The 16265-nt window shown below is 41.0% G+C and overlaps 1 long non-coding RNA gene across 1 annotated transcript; it reads right to left on the bottom strand.

The window, feature by feature from the left end:
- Window positions 1–755: 755 nt before the first annotated feature.
- On the bottom strand, window positions 756–10916 carry LOC129849667 (uncharacterized). Its single transcript, XR_008758679.1, has 3 exons — window positions 9778–10916; window positions 9364–9414; window positions 756–2427 (listed from the first exon to the last, which is right to left on the bottom strand). It is a non-coding gene; the product is annotated as an uncharacterized LOC129849667 (long non-coding RNA).
- Between the last annotated feature and the right edge of the window lie 5349 nt (window positions 10917–16265).

The following is a 16265-nucleotide window of genomic DNA, read 5'->3' as shown; positions in this document are numbered from 1 at the left end:
CTCAAGAAGAGGTGGTTTTCATTCATCTCAGTTTGTCAGTGTCAAAGTAGCCTGTCATTTCGCTCATTTCTGAGCTATTATGGTGCTTTCGAGATGAATCGGGAAGTCGGAGCTCTAGAAAGAGGCCAGTAGAAATAGTAAAAATAAAGAAAAACCCTTGAATGAGTAGGTGTTCTAAAACTTTTGACAAGTAGTGTACACACACTGTATATTCCGGACTATGACATTGCTCGTTCTGATATTTCTTAATATCTTTCTATTACTTTTTGGTTTATATGTGTATTACTGCACTGTTGGAGCAAGATAAAAGCATCTTTTTATATATATATATATATATATCTGTGTACGTGACCAATTAACTGATTTGTGTGTCCATCATAAAGGGTGGCAGGTAGCCTAGTGGTTAGTGTTGGGCCAGTAACCGAAAGGTTGACGGTTTGAATACCCGAGCCGACAAGGTGAATAATCTGTTAATGTGCCCTTGCGCAAGGCACTTATAACCCTAATTTGCTCCAGGGGTGCTGTACTATGGCTGACCCTGTAAACTGCACCTTTCCAGTGTATGTGACAAATTGTTTATTATTTTACATTATTTATAAACACATTGTTATGCTCAGCGGTCTAAGGCACTGCACCTCAGTGCTAGAGGCATCACTACAGACCCTGGTTCGATCCTGGGCTGTATCACAACCGGCCGTGATCGGGAGTCCCATAAGGCGGTGCACAATTGCCCCAGGTCAAAAGGTCATAAACAAGTCATCTGACAACTTTATTTCAACAAAATGACATTGGCGTGACTTCATGCACCTCAAAATGGCAAGAGCCTTTGAAGCACTAGGTGGGTATAGGAAGAAGAAACCTCAAGTATAAAAAGCAAGGCAGGTATAAATGCAATACTTCCAAGTGCACAATAACACCTGCTGGTTCAGGCTCTCTTCCCATTTCCTTCTGAGATCTGCAGAGTTATCATCGTGGACAGGTACGCCCCAGTGGATGACAGATCTGCAGAGTTATCATCGTGGACAGGTACGCCCCAGTGGATGACAGATCTGCAGAGTTATCATCGTGGACAGGTACGCCCCAGTGGATGACAGATCTGCAGAGTTATCATCGTGGACAGGTACGCCCCAGTGGATGACAGATCTGCAGAGTTATCATCGTGGACAGGTACGCCCCAGTGGATGACAGGGTTGGGGTCAATTCTATTTAAATTCAGAAAGTAAATCCCCCAAAAAAATTCCTCATTGAAAAGCATTGCAGATAATTGTAATTTCAGTGTACTTCCTGAACTGAAATGGACTGAAACCTGGTGAATAACGGTAGTCCTATTACCATCCTGACAACAGACTGCATACCCAAGAAAGAACATTGTGACACCGGTGTATGTTTGGATAAAATAATTCCTGGAACATTGTCATGACAACAATATTACTGAACAGGTTGAAATGAGAGGAAAAAAAGAAGAAATATTCATGCATAAAAAAAACACTTTCATCAGGCTTTCACGACTCAAACCTCTTACCTCATTTAAAATATAGCATTTTCTTCATACATTACAAACCAATACAACGTGTAGCAAATAACTTATATTGCACAGACATATGAAAATCAAACACTAAAGTGAAGTCAACTGAATAGTGCTGGTGCGGGAACTCTAAAACGTTCACATGTGGTTCATCAGTAGCTATGGGAAACGTAGTTTTTTTCACACTGATCTACAATAGAAAATGTCATTTGAATCATCTAGGCCTATTTTGAACAGTAAAAAGGACTTTGTTGCATAAAATTATTTTAGAAGGAAAATATACTATACAGTAAATAGATCACAAGAATATTCCTCAAAGTTCAAAATGTCTGAAACAATTGCAAAAGAAGTAAGCGCCATGGTGTTAAAGCTGGCAAAGTTGAAATGGCTGAGAGAAAGAAAGGCGAGAGGACAAAGAGAACACAAAGAGAGAGAGTTCACTGCAAGACGCCTGGTACAGTTTATCGATGTAGTGTGAGAGCATATTTCCTCTGAGTGTTTATATTCTATTCATAGCTACGCCACCCTGTCTGTTCTAAAGCTCCATTGGCTGGCTTGCATATTCTCTTGTATATCTTGGCATTAAGGGAGGCATGTCCTGTGATTCACACGGCCAACATTGGCCAACAGAATCTTTATTTTTTATTTTTTTAACCAGCGTCAAAGCCCGGCAAACTATCCTACGAAGTTGAGAGATGCAGACACACAATCGGCTCTAAAAAAAATATAAAAAAAACCTTGCATTTAAAAATAAAAAAATCTAGTAGAATGGGCTGACATTAAAAAAAAAAAAAAAAGCCTTTAAGTCAACTGGTACCAACACTCTTCATGTTGTTAGCTGAACCTCAGTCTACATTGAGACTTCCAGGATCTCTCCATGTCTATCTTTAGCCTACCTGCCACTACAAAACAGAAGAAAACATGGTATTAAAGGATGGAATAGACACAGCTCACGCATCTCCTCAAAAAGGGGAAAAGCATACTCGTAGACAAATAAATGACCTGTTGAGAGAAACAGGAAACATTCGAACAACAAGTGGGATGTGGCATAAATAAAGCAGATTCAGTCATTCATGTAGTCGGAGACATTAAAACGCCTTTATGTTTTGGGCTACATCCTTTAACTATTCTAGCTCAAAACAAATGACCTATATGATTCATTCATTATTTAAAAAGGAATATATATAAGCCAGCAAAGAATACAAGGTTAGGCCGTCTTGCCTTTCTCAAAGGTGTGCTGATTCGTTAAGAGACTTACCTCCTGAAGTTGCAGGCAGACTGTGACATGACATAATCTGTGTTGAAAATATGAGGACTAACCTTCAGCCCTCCTCCTCCTCCTTCTCCTCCAGGCGGAGACGGTCTCATCTCTTGTTTCTCCATCTCCTTATTCTTTTTATTTCTCTCAACTGCTTGGGGTTTTTTGACACCCCTGTAGGTTGTCTAAGAGGAGATGGAGAGGTCAGAATGGCAGCTACAGACACACGGCTCTGTCCCCACTGGAACCCTATTCCCTATGTAGTGCACTACTTTAGACCAGAGCCCTAAAAAAACCTATTCCCTATATAGTGCACTACTTTAGACCAGGATCCTATAGAACCCTATATATGTGATGTGATCTTCCTGTCTGGGTTGGCGCCCCTCCGTTGGTTTGTGCTGTGGTGGAGATCTTTGGGCTATACTCGGCCTTGTCTCACGATGGTAAGTTGGTGGTTGAAGATATCCCTCTAGTGGTGTGGGGGCTGTTCTTTGGCAAAGTGGGTGGGGTTATATCCTTCCTGTTTGGCCCTGTCCGGGGGTATCATCGGATGGGGCCACAGTGTCTCCTGACCCCTCCTGTCTCAGCCTCCAGTATTTATGCTGCAGTAGTTTGTGTCGGGGGGCTAGGGTCAGTTTGTTATATTTGGAGTACTTCTCCTGTCTTATCCGGTGTCCTGTGTGAATTTAAGCATGCTCTCTCTAATTCTCTCTCTCTCTCGGAGGACCTAAGCCCTAGGACCATGCCTCAGGACTACCTGGCCTGATGACTCCTTGCTGTCCCCAGTCCACCCGGCCGTGCTGCTGCTCCAGTTTCAACTGTTCTGCCTGCGGCTATGGAACCCTGACCTGTTCACCGGACGTGCTACCTGTCCCAGACCTGCTGTTTTCAACTCTAGAGACTAGAGGTCGACCGATAAATCGGAATGGCCGATTTCAAGTTTATAACATTTTTTATTTTACACCTTTATTTAACTAGGCAAGTCAGTTAAGAACACATTCTTATTTTCAATGACGGCCTAGGAACGAGGCAGAACGACAGATTTTTAACCTTGTCAGCTCGGGGGATCCAATCTTGCATTGATTACATTGCACTCCACGAGGAGCCTGCCTGTTAGCGAATGCAGTAAGGTAAGTTGCTAGCTAGCATTAAACTTATCTTATAAAAACAATCAATGACTGTCATTGCTCCAATGTGTACTTAACCATAAACATCAATGCCTTTCCTAAAATCAATACAAGTATTTTTAAACCTGCATATTTAGCTAAAATAAATCCAGGTTAGCAGGCAATATTAACCAGGTGAAATTGTGTAATTTCTCTTGCGTTCATTGCACGCAGTCAGGGTATATGCAACAGTTTGGGCCGCCTGGCTCTTTGCAAACTAATTTGCCAGAACTTTACGTAATTATGACAACATTGAAGGTTGTGCAATGTAACAGGAATATTTAGACTGATGGATGCCACCCGTTAGATAAAATACGGAACGGAATAAACGTTTTGTTTGAGGTGATAGTTTCCGGATTAGTCAAAGGTATATGGTTTAGAGAGAAATAGTCGACGCGTTATAATTCCTGTAATAACTTGCGGCTGAACTTGAAAGGGGTTCCTTCGTTATTTTACCGTTCATGTCTTCCATAGAGAATGTCTTGATCTACTTCAAATAAGGTCTGTGTTTCGTGCATGCTTAAACCGCCTCGACGTTTTGATACCCGTGTAAATCTCACTAGGATAAGGTAACGTTTGTCAACATATTTTCATAAATCCACTACAATTTTTTTTATCTTCGCTTATATTTAGCCAATATTGATCAGAGTTACCTTGTCCTATGGATATCTACACAGTTATAAAATTGGCACGGTGGTGTAAGCCTAAACGAAACACAGACCTTAACACCAGTTAGGATACAGATGGAGATATTTTTTTATTTTATTTATTTCACCTTTATTTAACCAGGTAGGCAAACTGAGAACACGTTCTCATTTACAATTGCGACCTGGCCAAGATAAAGCAAAGCAGTTCGACACATACAACAACACATAGTTACACATGGAGTAAAAACAAACATATAGTCAATAATACAGTGAAAAAAAATAAAAAAAAATAAGTCTATATACAATGTGAGCAAGTGAGGTGAGATAAGGGAGGTGAAGGCAAACAGATATGTATAAATAAATAAAAATATAAAAAGGCCATGGAGGCGAAGTGAGTACAACACAGCAAGTAAAAAAAAAACTAAAAAAAAAAAAACACTGGAATGGTTGGTTTGCATTGGAAGAAAGTGCAAAGTAGAGAAAGTGCAAAATATAAGCCGTACCCACAGATTTTTTTACAAATATGTATTTTGTACATAAATAAACCGCACATGTCTATAAGCCGCAAGTGCCTACCGGTACATTGAAACAAATGAACTTTACACAGCCTTTAAACGAAACACGGCTTGTAACAAAAATAAATAGGCTTTTAAACGAAACACGGCTTGTAACAAAAATAAATAGGCTTTAACGAAACACGGCTTGTAACAAAAATAAAAAATAAATAGCAGTAAACAGTAGCCTACCAAGAAAGTCAAACTTCATTGCGGTGGCGATTGTTTTGGCTTTCAGTCGGATCTGCACAGTTCCCACGTCTTATCATCGACTCATTAAGGCCAAGCTCCCATGCAGCAGCTCTATTTCCTTTTCCAACAGCCAGATCGATCGCCTTCAACTTGAACGCTGCATCATATGCATTTCTCCGTGTCTTTGCCATGATGAGGGTGACAAGATGACTACCGTAATCAGAATGATGGGAAGTTTGAGCGCGCTCGATTTACGTCACATTATGTGACGGTGCTCAGTTTTTTGGCGGCATGAATCTTGTAAAAAAAAAAAAAAAATAGCCGCGTCATTGTATAAACCGCGAGGTTCATAGCGTGGGAAAAAAGTAGCGGCTTATAGTCTGGAAATTACGGTATATATATAATTTTTTTTTAATAAAAATCGGCCGATTAATCGGTATTGGCTTTTTTTGCCCTCCAATAATCGGTATCGGTATTGAAAAATCATAATCGGTCGACCTCTACTAGAAACTGCAGGAGCGGTAGAGATACTCTTAATGATTGGCTATGAAAAGCCAACTGACATTTACTCCTGATTATTATTTGACCATAGTGGTCATTTATGAACATTTTGAACATCTTGGCCATGTTCTGTTATAATCTCCCGGCACAGCCAGAAGAGGACTGGCCACCCCTCAGCCTGGTTCCTCTCTAGGTTTCTTCCTAGGGAGTTTTTCCTAGCCACCGTGCTTCTACACCTGCATTGCTTGCTGTTTGGGGTTTTAGGCTGGGTTTCTGTACAGCACTTTGAGATATCAGCTGATGTACGAAGGGCTATATAAATAAATTCGATTTGATATATAATAGTGCACTACTTTAGACCAGGGCCCTATAGAACCCTATATATAGTGCACTACTTTAGACCAGGGCCCTATAGAACCCTATATATAGTGCACTACTTTAGACCAGAGCCCTATAGAACCCTATTCCCTATATAGTGCACTACTTTAGACCAGGGTCCTATTGAACCCTATTCCCTATATAGTGCACTACTTTAGACAAGGGCCCATAGTGTTGACTACACTGTTACAAGTCTAACGTCTCTTATCATGTGTTCAGTTGAAACGAGTTAATTCATCGTCTTCAGTTCACTTCATCGATCTTTTCAGAAATGGGTCTCGCAAAATTGAGAGAATTTACAGACAAGAGTTTTACTAGAATACAGGCCTACATGTGCATGTCATGATCTGACTAGAAATATTATGTTGAACGTAATTCTATTTGTACGGTTAAACGCTAGATACAGAAGGGTTGCAAATCAAACTGAGCTTCCTGAGAGAGGATAGTGCTCGCCATTGGGCAGGGCAGCCAGTTGTCAGACTTCCTGAAAGAGGATAGTGCTCGCCATTGGGCAGGGCAGCCAGTTATCAGACTTCCTGAGAGAGGATAGTGCTTGCCATTGGGCAGGGCAGCCAGTTGTCAGACTTCCAGAGAGAGGGTAGTGCTCGCCATTGAGCAGGGCAGCCAGTTGTCAGACTTCCTGAGAGACAGCATACCACCCTGCATACCACTACTGGCTTGCTTCTGAAGCTAAGCAGGGTTGGTCCTGCTCAGTCCCTGGATGGGAGACCAGATGCTGCTGGAAGTGGTGTTGGAGGGCCAGTAGGAGGCACTCTTTCCTCTGGTCTAAAAAATATCCCAATGCCCCAGGGCAGTGATTGGGGACACTGCCCTGTGTAGGGTGACGTCTTTTGGATGGGATGTTAAACGGGTGTCCTGACTCTCTGAGGTCATTAAAGACCCCATGGCACTTATCGTAAGAGTAGGGGTGTTAACCCCGGTGTCCTGGCTAAATTCCCAATCTGGCCCTCAAACCATCATGGTCACCTAATAATCCCCAGTTTACAATTGGCTCATTCATCCCCCTCCTCTCCCCTGTAACTATTCCCCAGGTCGTTGCTGCAAATGAGAACGTGTTCTCAGTCAACTTACCGGGTAAAATAACGGTAAAAAAAAAAAAAAAACATTCAGTACAGTTCATGCAGACAGATAGCCGTTGCCAGGTCGTCACTAGTTACCACAGCCACAAAGTCATAAACACCACGTATTTCTACAATTTATCTTCTTAAAATATTATTTTAAACCTAACCATAACCACAATGCTAACCTTATGCCTTACCTTAAATTAAGACAACAAAAATTAGATTTTTTTCCCTTTCATGAATTTTACAATATAGCCAATTTTGACTTTGTGGCTGTCCTATCTAGTGGGAACCCAGTTGCCAGCTGTTTGACACATGCTGGATTATATGACCTCCAATGTGGCAAGAGGCCTGGTCCCAGATCTGTTAGAGGCATTAAGTTCCAGTATATAGTGTTGTTGTGTCGGGGAAAAGCATAAGTTATATCCTGGTTCCAGATCTGTTTGTGCCGTCTTGCCAAATCCTGTGGTCAACGGAGTGACAATAACCATTGGAGCTGGCAAGACAGCGCAAACAGATCTGGAACCAGGGTAAGGAACGTTTAAAATAAAGTTAAGACAGAATGACAAGGTGTGCAGCACCAGAAGTGAGAGGTGGGTGGTGTGGGTGGTGGGAGGAAATACCAGCCGAGTCAAAACATGGAGCTAAGAACACGGTCTTCATACTCACCTCGATGCTTTAGTAGGATGACATGTTTTATGGGTTGGATACAATTGGCTTTGACTCAAGAATTTCTGTATAACAGTAAAAAATAAACATTTACCCACCAGTCTTATGAGGAGCTACTAAACATTATGATTGAAGAGACTTTAGTAGCCTTGCAACAAAGGGTACAAAACACCATAGATTGAATTTCTAGATTGGATTTCTTGGTTCAAGCCTCGTTATATTCGGCTAACCTTTTCACACTACGGAGCGGAAATCAAGCCGAGCTGCAGTGTGCTGACCTGGTTACACGGCACATCTACCGTACAGATGTAGGATCTTCATTTGAGCCAGTTTGCTACAGCCTGAACATTATCACGCAGCAACAGAAAAAGTGAATTATTATGTGTATTATAATTAAATTGATTTTTTTTTTGTAGGAGTTGATAAATTTTTCGTAAGGGAAAAATCGAGTCTGAAATATCACAGTGGAAATTACAAAGTTCAGAAGACTTTTTAAATCTCAAATATACAGCAAGTTCTGGGTGATCACATTAAGATCCTACATCTGTAGCTGCTGGAACCGTACTGGGAAGGGATTGGAGCCAGCGCAGTAGGGATTTTCGGTCAGTTAACACGATAGTGGTAAAAGGGAAAGGTAATGAGATGCCTTCTCTCTTCTCCCAGCAGACTCCACTCTGTCTCAGGAAGCTCTTCTATACGAATAACAAGACTGGGAGAGTGGCTGGCTGCTGAGATAAACTGGTAGAGTTGGGACAAATAAACCATACCAATCACTTATCACAGGCATTTTGGCAGATATCGTTCATTACGATAAGTAGCCTATAACTAGAGATGTGTTTTGAAATTAAATGTTTTCTAATATGACTGATTGTTCATGGAACAATAGATGGCTACAACCATACAACTAGTAGTAGTTTAAAGGATAACATTTATTTTGTACAAATGGTGCACATTAAATGTTATAAACTTTATCGCATAAATTCAGGCAATTTATCACAATATGGATTTGTGTCCGTATCGCCCAGCTCTACTGACTGTTCAGTGGTTGTCTACAGTACGCCACTTAGAAGACACTCATCCCAGCTAAATGACTCATGGTACAGTGGTGTACAGGATCCCTGCGGGAACTGACCCCACAACCTCACCACACCCTAATCCAACTGAGCCACACAGGACCACCATGTGTGGGCTATATAGGGCTGGTTTCCTGGACACAAATTAATCCTAGTCCTGGACTGAAAAAAAAGAATAATTTAACAGTGAATCTCCATGGAAAATGCTTTTCAATCCTGGACTAGGCTTAATCTGTGTCCGGGAAACCAGCCCTTTGCTGTACCAGTGTAAGCTTACCGTATATGGTTGTCATAACAACTTGTCCAAAACAGTCACACCTCTTTCTGTCTCTTCTCAGCGGCCTCTGCCAGCTCAAGTCTCCTTGTCTCCTGGGAAGGAAGCAGAACATGTTGAGTGGGAGGAAAATTTAAATTAAAAAAGTATAATGTTAAATGAAATTAATGAGGAGAGAAAAAATATTAAAGTAATGAGAAATGAAGAGCAGAAATCTGAATGGGAACGTATAATTCTTATTGTTTTGGTGTTTATTGGTTACGCTGTTTTATGTTACATTGTTTCATTTTGGAATCCAAATATATGTACAATTTGTTTACGATGTTGACCTGAAACATAGACAATTGTGTGTGTGTGTGTATACATACACAGCTGGCAATATATATAAAGTGTAGCTCGCTAGTTACCGGCAGCAACCAAGCTAATAATGAACCTAGCTACTGTAACAAGCTACTTACTCGATCTGGTGTGGTGGACAAGTCGTTTCCAGGTCCACCAAGGCACGATAAGCACATCCCCATACTTGAGCAAGGAAATCAACTTTTTAGTTTCAAGGTTGAATGTTTGTTGGCTACTTGACTAGATTGAGCTAGTTAACGTCAGTTCGCTAAATCTAGAAGAACCCACCAGGCAAGGTTAGCAAAAGTGCCTAGTTAGTTACTCTTGTGCACATCGACAAAGTGGCTACCCACTCTGCTTTTGCTAAATCTACGAGCTAACTAACTATAACCATGGAGGAACAGACCTTAATCACCACGGAAGGGCCAACCTCCAACCATTCTCATCAGCAAGTTTTTCCAACTGTCCAACCAAAACCACTGCCTTGTCTACTTGTATATTCCCAACAGTCATCTAGAACAGTAGCAGTGGGTTACTCAACTTTACAGCCTTTCAGCCTAACCCAATAAAATAATGTTGTTTTTTACGCCGTATATCCAAAGGCATCTCACCACTCGGACAGGCTGCACACAACACTGAGGTATACAGACCGGCTGCATAGTGTGTTCTGAATATATTTGTGAACCGCTTTGCGAGCTGAAACACAACCCTTTTGTAGTCTGCCATGTGCGATCGAAGCTGCCGCCCTGTAACTAGGAGTCACCAGCTTGTCGTCAGCAACACAAAAAAAAAAAAAGTACTTCCGTGTTGCGGAATTTAAGAAACTTTCAAAATAAAAGTCCCCCACGTAATATTATATAAAGTGTGAAAAACTTGTATTTATTCATGATATATGAACAACTATTGTCTAAACATTAACAATGATTCATATTTGTTCATATTTAAGTTGCATTTGCATTACATTTGTAAAAAAAATATATATATGTTCTAAGGTCAAATAAATGTTCCCAATGCAAATCAACGCAAATGGAATGCCTATTTGCCTATAGAGCAACACATATTCTGGGTGCCACAGTAAAAGTATTATAGGAAATACTCAGGGGTGTCTGTAGAATGTATATATGGAGTCATTCCATGGTGTTCTGAATAATACGGAGTGTTGCCAATATGTATTACATATACAGTGATTTGCATTGTGATCAATGGAATGGGTGGAGAAAGGCCAGCATCATTCTAGGTGTTATTCCGTATGAATCGTTTTTCCTGTAAAGTGCTATATTTGTACCGTATAGTTTCCAGGCACCACATTTTAAGCTGTTTGACCACAGTAAAAGTCCAGCAACATTTCCTATGACCTAGCATTTTGTTTAAACCGATTTGTATTCTAGGGACTCTAGTGAGTAGACTGGACGAGGGACTCTAGTGAGTAGACTGGACGAGGGACTCTAGTGAGTAGACTGGACTAGGGAGTAGACTGAACTAAGGACTCTAGTGAGTAGACTGGACGAGGGACTCTAGTGAGTAGACTGGACTAAGGACTCTAGTGAGTAGACTGGACTAGGGACTCTAGTGAGTAGACTGGACTAGGGACTCTAGTGAGTAGACTGGACTAGGGACTCTAGTGAGTAGACTGGACTAGGGACTCTAGTGAGTAGACTGGACTAGGGACTCTAGTGAGTAGACTGGACTAGGGACTCTAGTGAGTAGACTGGACGAGGGACTCTAGTGAGTAGACTGGACGAGGGACTCTAGTGAGTAGACTGGACGAGGGACTCTAGTGAGTAGACTGGACTAGGGACTCTAGTGAGTAGACTGGACTAGGGACTCTAGTGAGTAGACTGGACTAGGGACTCTAGTGAGTAGACTGGACTAGGGACTCTAGTGAGTAGACTGGACTAGGGACTCTAGTGAGTAGGCTGGACTAGGGACTCTAGTGAGTAGGCTGGACTAGGGACTCTAGGGAGTAGGCTGGACTAGGGACTCTAGGGAGTAGACTGGACTAGGGACTCTAGGGAGTAGACTGGACTAGGGACTCTAGTGAGTAGACTGGACTAGGGACTCTAGTGAGTAGACTGGACTAGGGACTAGTGAGTAGACTGGACTAGGGACTCTAGTGAGTAGACTGGACTAGGGACTCTAGTGAGTAGACTGGACTAGGGACTCTAGTGAGTAGGCTGGACTAGGGACTCTAGTGATTAGACTGGACTAGGGACTCTAGTGAGTAGACTGGACTAGGGACTCTAGTGAGTAGACTGGACTAGGGACTAGTGAGTAGACTGGACTAGGGACTCTAGTGAGTAGACTGGACTAGGGACTCTAGTGAGTAGACTGGACTAGGGACTCTAGTGAGTAGACTGGACTAGGGACTCTAGTGAGTAGACTGGACTAGGGACTCTAGTGAGTAGACTGGACTAGGGACTCTAGTGAGTAGACTGGACTAGGGACTCTAGTGAGTAGACTGGACTAGGGACTCTAGTGAGTAGACTGGACTAGGGACTCTAGTGAGTAGGCTGGACTAGGGACTCTAGTGAGTAGGCTGGACTAGGGACTCTAGTGAGTAGACTGGACTAGGGACTCTAGTGAGTAGACTGGACTAGGGACTCTAGTGAGTAGACTGGACTAGGGACTCTAGTGAGTAGACTGGACTAGGGACTCTAGTGAGTAGACTGGACTAGGGACTCTAGTGAGTAGACTGGACTAGGGACTCTAGTGAGTAGACTGAACCCTGGTTTTATGGACACACAATCAATAATTTTTCCTGTACAGTGCAATTTGTTTGTGCAGTAGAACAAAAATACAGTGACTTTTCTTAAACATTACATTTCAAAATTGCATCCCTTGAACAATAGCACCAGTAAATAAACAAGAATCTTACAATCAGAATCAAATGTTTTTTTATTATTTAAATTTGTATGTATTTGTATATATTTTTTTTACCAGTAGGCTATTATTATGTTCTTGACATTAATTTACTTAAACTCCAACCTTTCCTCAATATGCTAAACCTTATAATATTATCTATCTTATATAATGTAGTCTGTGTCTTTCGTTTAGAATTTTCACACATGTAGTTATATTTTTTACATCATGCACTATTCAAAGCTGAAAAAAATAAAAAATCGTTTACACATAGCGTCATACCGCCGACTTTTATTTTGAAGGCAAAATGCCGGGCGTCTATGCAGGTGTTGTGAGATCTGACAATCTGTGTCGAACTGCAAAAAGAAGACTTGGAACACCAGCGTTTTCATGCAGCTGGGATGGTTGTCCAGTAAATGGAATATTATTGATTTCATTATCATAGCCAAAAAAAACGACTCCACTGTCCGTTTTTTTTTTATGTATAGGAAATGTAAACAAATAATGTCTAGTTTCCATAGTTTCTCTCATGGGATGTCATTCCTTTGCTGCATGATTTGGGGTTTAAGAGAGCATAGGAGGGGAATGTGACGTGTTCCTTCAAAATCAATAAAAAGGACATGTATAAATGAAAAAAGTACACTCTTCTCTACTACTGTCGCCTACATGTTATTTACAAAAGTATATCCTGGACAAGATCACTTCAGATGGATAGACTTCACAGCTATGCATCTTTATGTATGTAATCCACTGACATGCAATCAAGAGATCTGTACAGACTTGTATATGTAAATATTCCAGTATATTAGATTATTTGAAATCTAGCCTATGATCATCTCTTTGTCATCTTGGATTAGCCCTGTTCAGTTAAATAGGCGAGCATTTTTTCCCCACAGATTTGATTTCACCACTCCACCAATCAATAATCAATAGGCGTTTTATTATGTAATGCTGTCTTACTCATAACCAATCGAATTTCAAAACCCCACCCACGAATACCGCTATGATGAACATGTCAAAGGACAGTGCGTCAGTGTCTATTGGAAGACCATGGTCCGACTCCGTTTCGGGGAACCATATTTAATTTCATGTGTATCAGTTAGCCTAATGACATAGTTTCTCCGAGGTTAGGCTACCGGAATCGCACCATGAATACTCAAATTCCGTTTCATTCGGTGGATCCCGGACTCGAACTCTCCTCAACGCAGACAGGTAGGGCTACCAGCAACTTCACTTTTAAAGACTTTCTTTTTGGAATAATTATAAAGGGGTTATCTTCCGTTCATTGGCACGGGGATAGCGTTGTTTGTCTGACATACATTTTCCTAATAAAGCGAAGCGACTCTCGGTAGAGTCAACACGTTTCCATTTCTCATGAATTAGATTTCAACCGCTATAATTTCTATGATCATAAATTATTCCGGAGGCACAATGGAGCGCCATGCTATGAATTTGACATTTTACGCACTAGCCTAATAATATACAGTACCAGTCAAAAGTTTGGACACACCTACTCATTCATGGGTTTCTCTTGTTTTCTACATTGTAGAATATTAGTGAAGACATCAACACTATGAAATCCCACAAATGGAATTATGTCGTAACCAAAAAAAGTGTTAAACACATCAAAATATATTTTACATTTGAGATTCTTCTAAATAGCCACCCTTTGCCTTGATGACAGCTTTGCACACTCAGCATTCTCTTAACCAACTTCATGAGGGAGTCACCTGGAATGCATTCCAATTAACAGGTGTGCCTTCTTAAAAGTTAATTTGTGGAATTTCTTTCCTTCTTAATGTGTTTGAGCCAATCAGTTGTGTTGTGACAAGGTAGGGGTGGTATACAGAAGCTAGCCCTTTTTGGTAAGAGACCAAGTCCATATTATGTCAAGAAAAGTTCAAATAAGCAAAGAGAAACGACAGTCCATCATTACTTTAAGACATGAAGGTCAGTCAATCTGGAAAATTTGTACAGTCGCAAAAACCATCAAGTGCTATGATGAAACTGTCTCTCATGAGGACCGCCACAGGAAAGGAAGACCCAGAGATAACTCTGCTGCAGAGAATAATTTCATTAAAGTTAACTGCACCTCTGAAATTGCAGCCCAAATAAATGCTTCACAGAGTTCAAGAAACAGAAACATCTCAACATCAACTGTTTAGAGGAGACTGCTTGAATCAGGCCTTCATGGTCAAATTGCTGCAAAGAAACCACTACTAAAGGACACCAATAAGAAGACTAGATTGAGCCAAGAAACACGAGCAATGGACATTAGAGCGGTGGAAATCTGTCCTTTGGTCTGATAAATCCAAATGTGAGATTTTTAGTTCCAAACAACATGTCTTTGTGAGACGCATAGAAGGTGTACGGATGATCTCTGCACGTGTTGCGATACGCCATCCCATATGGTTTACGCTTAGTGGGACTATCATTTGTTTTTCAACAGGACAATGACCCAACACACCTCCAGACTGTGTAAGTGTAACAGTTCCGTAACTACAGACGCTGGGAGATGGGTTGCAAGTACAAGGTGCTGATTTAATAAATAATAGACATGAAACAAAGCAAGAACAGCATCTGGACAAGAGAAACAAAAACAACATCAATGCAGACATGGGAATGAAACTGAGGAAGTGACGGATATTTGACCAAGAAGGAGGGTGATGGAGTGCTGCATCAGATGACCTGGCCTCCACAGTCACCCAACCTCAACCCAATTGGGATGAGTTGGACCGCAGTGTGAAGGAAAAGCAGCCAACAAGTGCTCAGCATATGTGGGAACTCCTTCAAGACTGTAGAAAAAGCATTACAGGTGAAGCTGGTTGAGAGAATGCAAAGAGTGGTTACTTTGATTTGTTTAACACTTTTCTGGTTACTACATGATTCCATATGTGTTATTTCATAGTTGTGATGTCTTCACTACTAACCTACAATGTAGAAATATAGTAAAAATAAAGAAAAACCCTGGAATGAGTAGGTGTGTCCAAATGTTTGACTGGTACTGTACATGCATGTCAATCTATTTCCAATAATAAAAAAATATATAATTTGCCCCTTATTTGACCATGCAAACAGTAATTGGGAAATTGTGTAGACTACATATTTAACCTGTATTTCTCCCCTTAAATATATTCATATGCACTACATTACACTACACAAAATGCAGGGTTGTTTGGATGACTGGTGGTGGCAGGTATTGGGTCAGTCAGTTGGGTTGCTTTCTTCACAAAGAGCATGGTTGGGTTGTTAACGCTAGGTTATTGATGCTGCGTTAATTCTCCCGCCAAATCCAGAAGGTCAAAGTGATGAGGTAAGCTTGTCAATGAGGATTGTTGCAGCTGTTTAGCAAGTCTAGCGTACCGTGCAGCCAGCGCTGAATGGAATTACTTTTTGCTGGACAAATGGGAAAGGCGTTGTGGCTGACCAAAAACGGTGAGTAAAAAGCTAGCTAGCTAACATGACTAATGATCCATTCAGGTTAAATAGACCTAGCTATCATAATTACATATTTTCTCAGTCATTGAGTCATTAAAACTCGTTTTTCAACCACTCCACAAATTTCTTGTTAACAAACTCTAGTTTTGGCAAGTCGGTTAGGACATCTACTTTGTGCATGACACAAGTCATTTTTCCAACAACTGTTTACAGACAGATTATTTCATTTATAATTCACTGTATCGCAATTCCAGTGGGTCAGAAGTTCACATACACTAAATTGACTGTGGTTTTTTTAACAGCTTGGAAA

The sequence above is a fragment of the Salvelinus fontinalis genome, unplaced genomic scaffold (genome assembly GCF_029448725.1).
Source record: "Salvelinus fontinalis isolate EN_2023a unplaced genomic scaffold, ASM2944872v1 scaffold_1616, whole genome shotgun sequence".
Taxonomy (NCBI): Eukaryota; Metazoa; Chordata; class Actinopteri; order Salmoniformes; family Salmonidae; genus Salvelinus; species Salvelinus fontinalis.
This window is presented reverse-complemented; position numbering and strand designations above follow the sequence as displayed.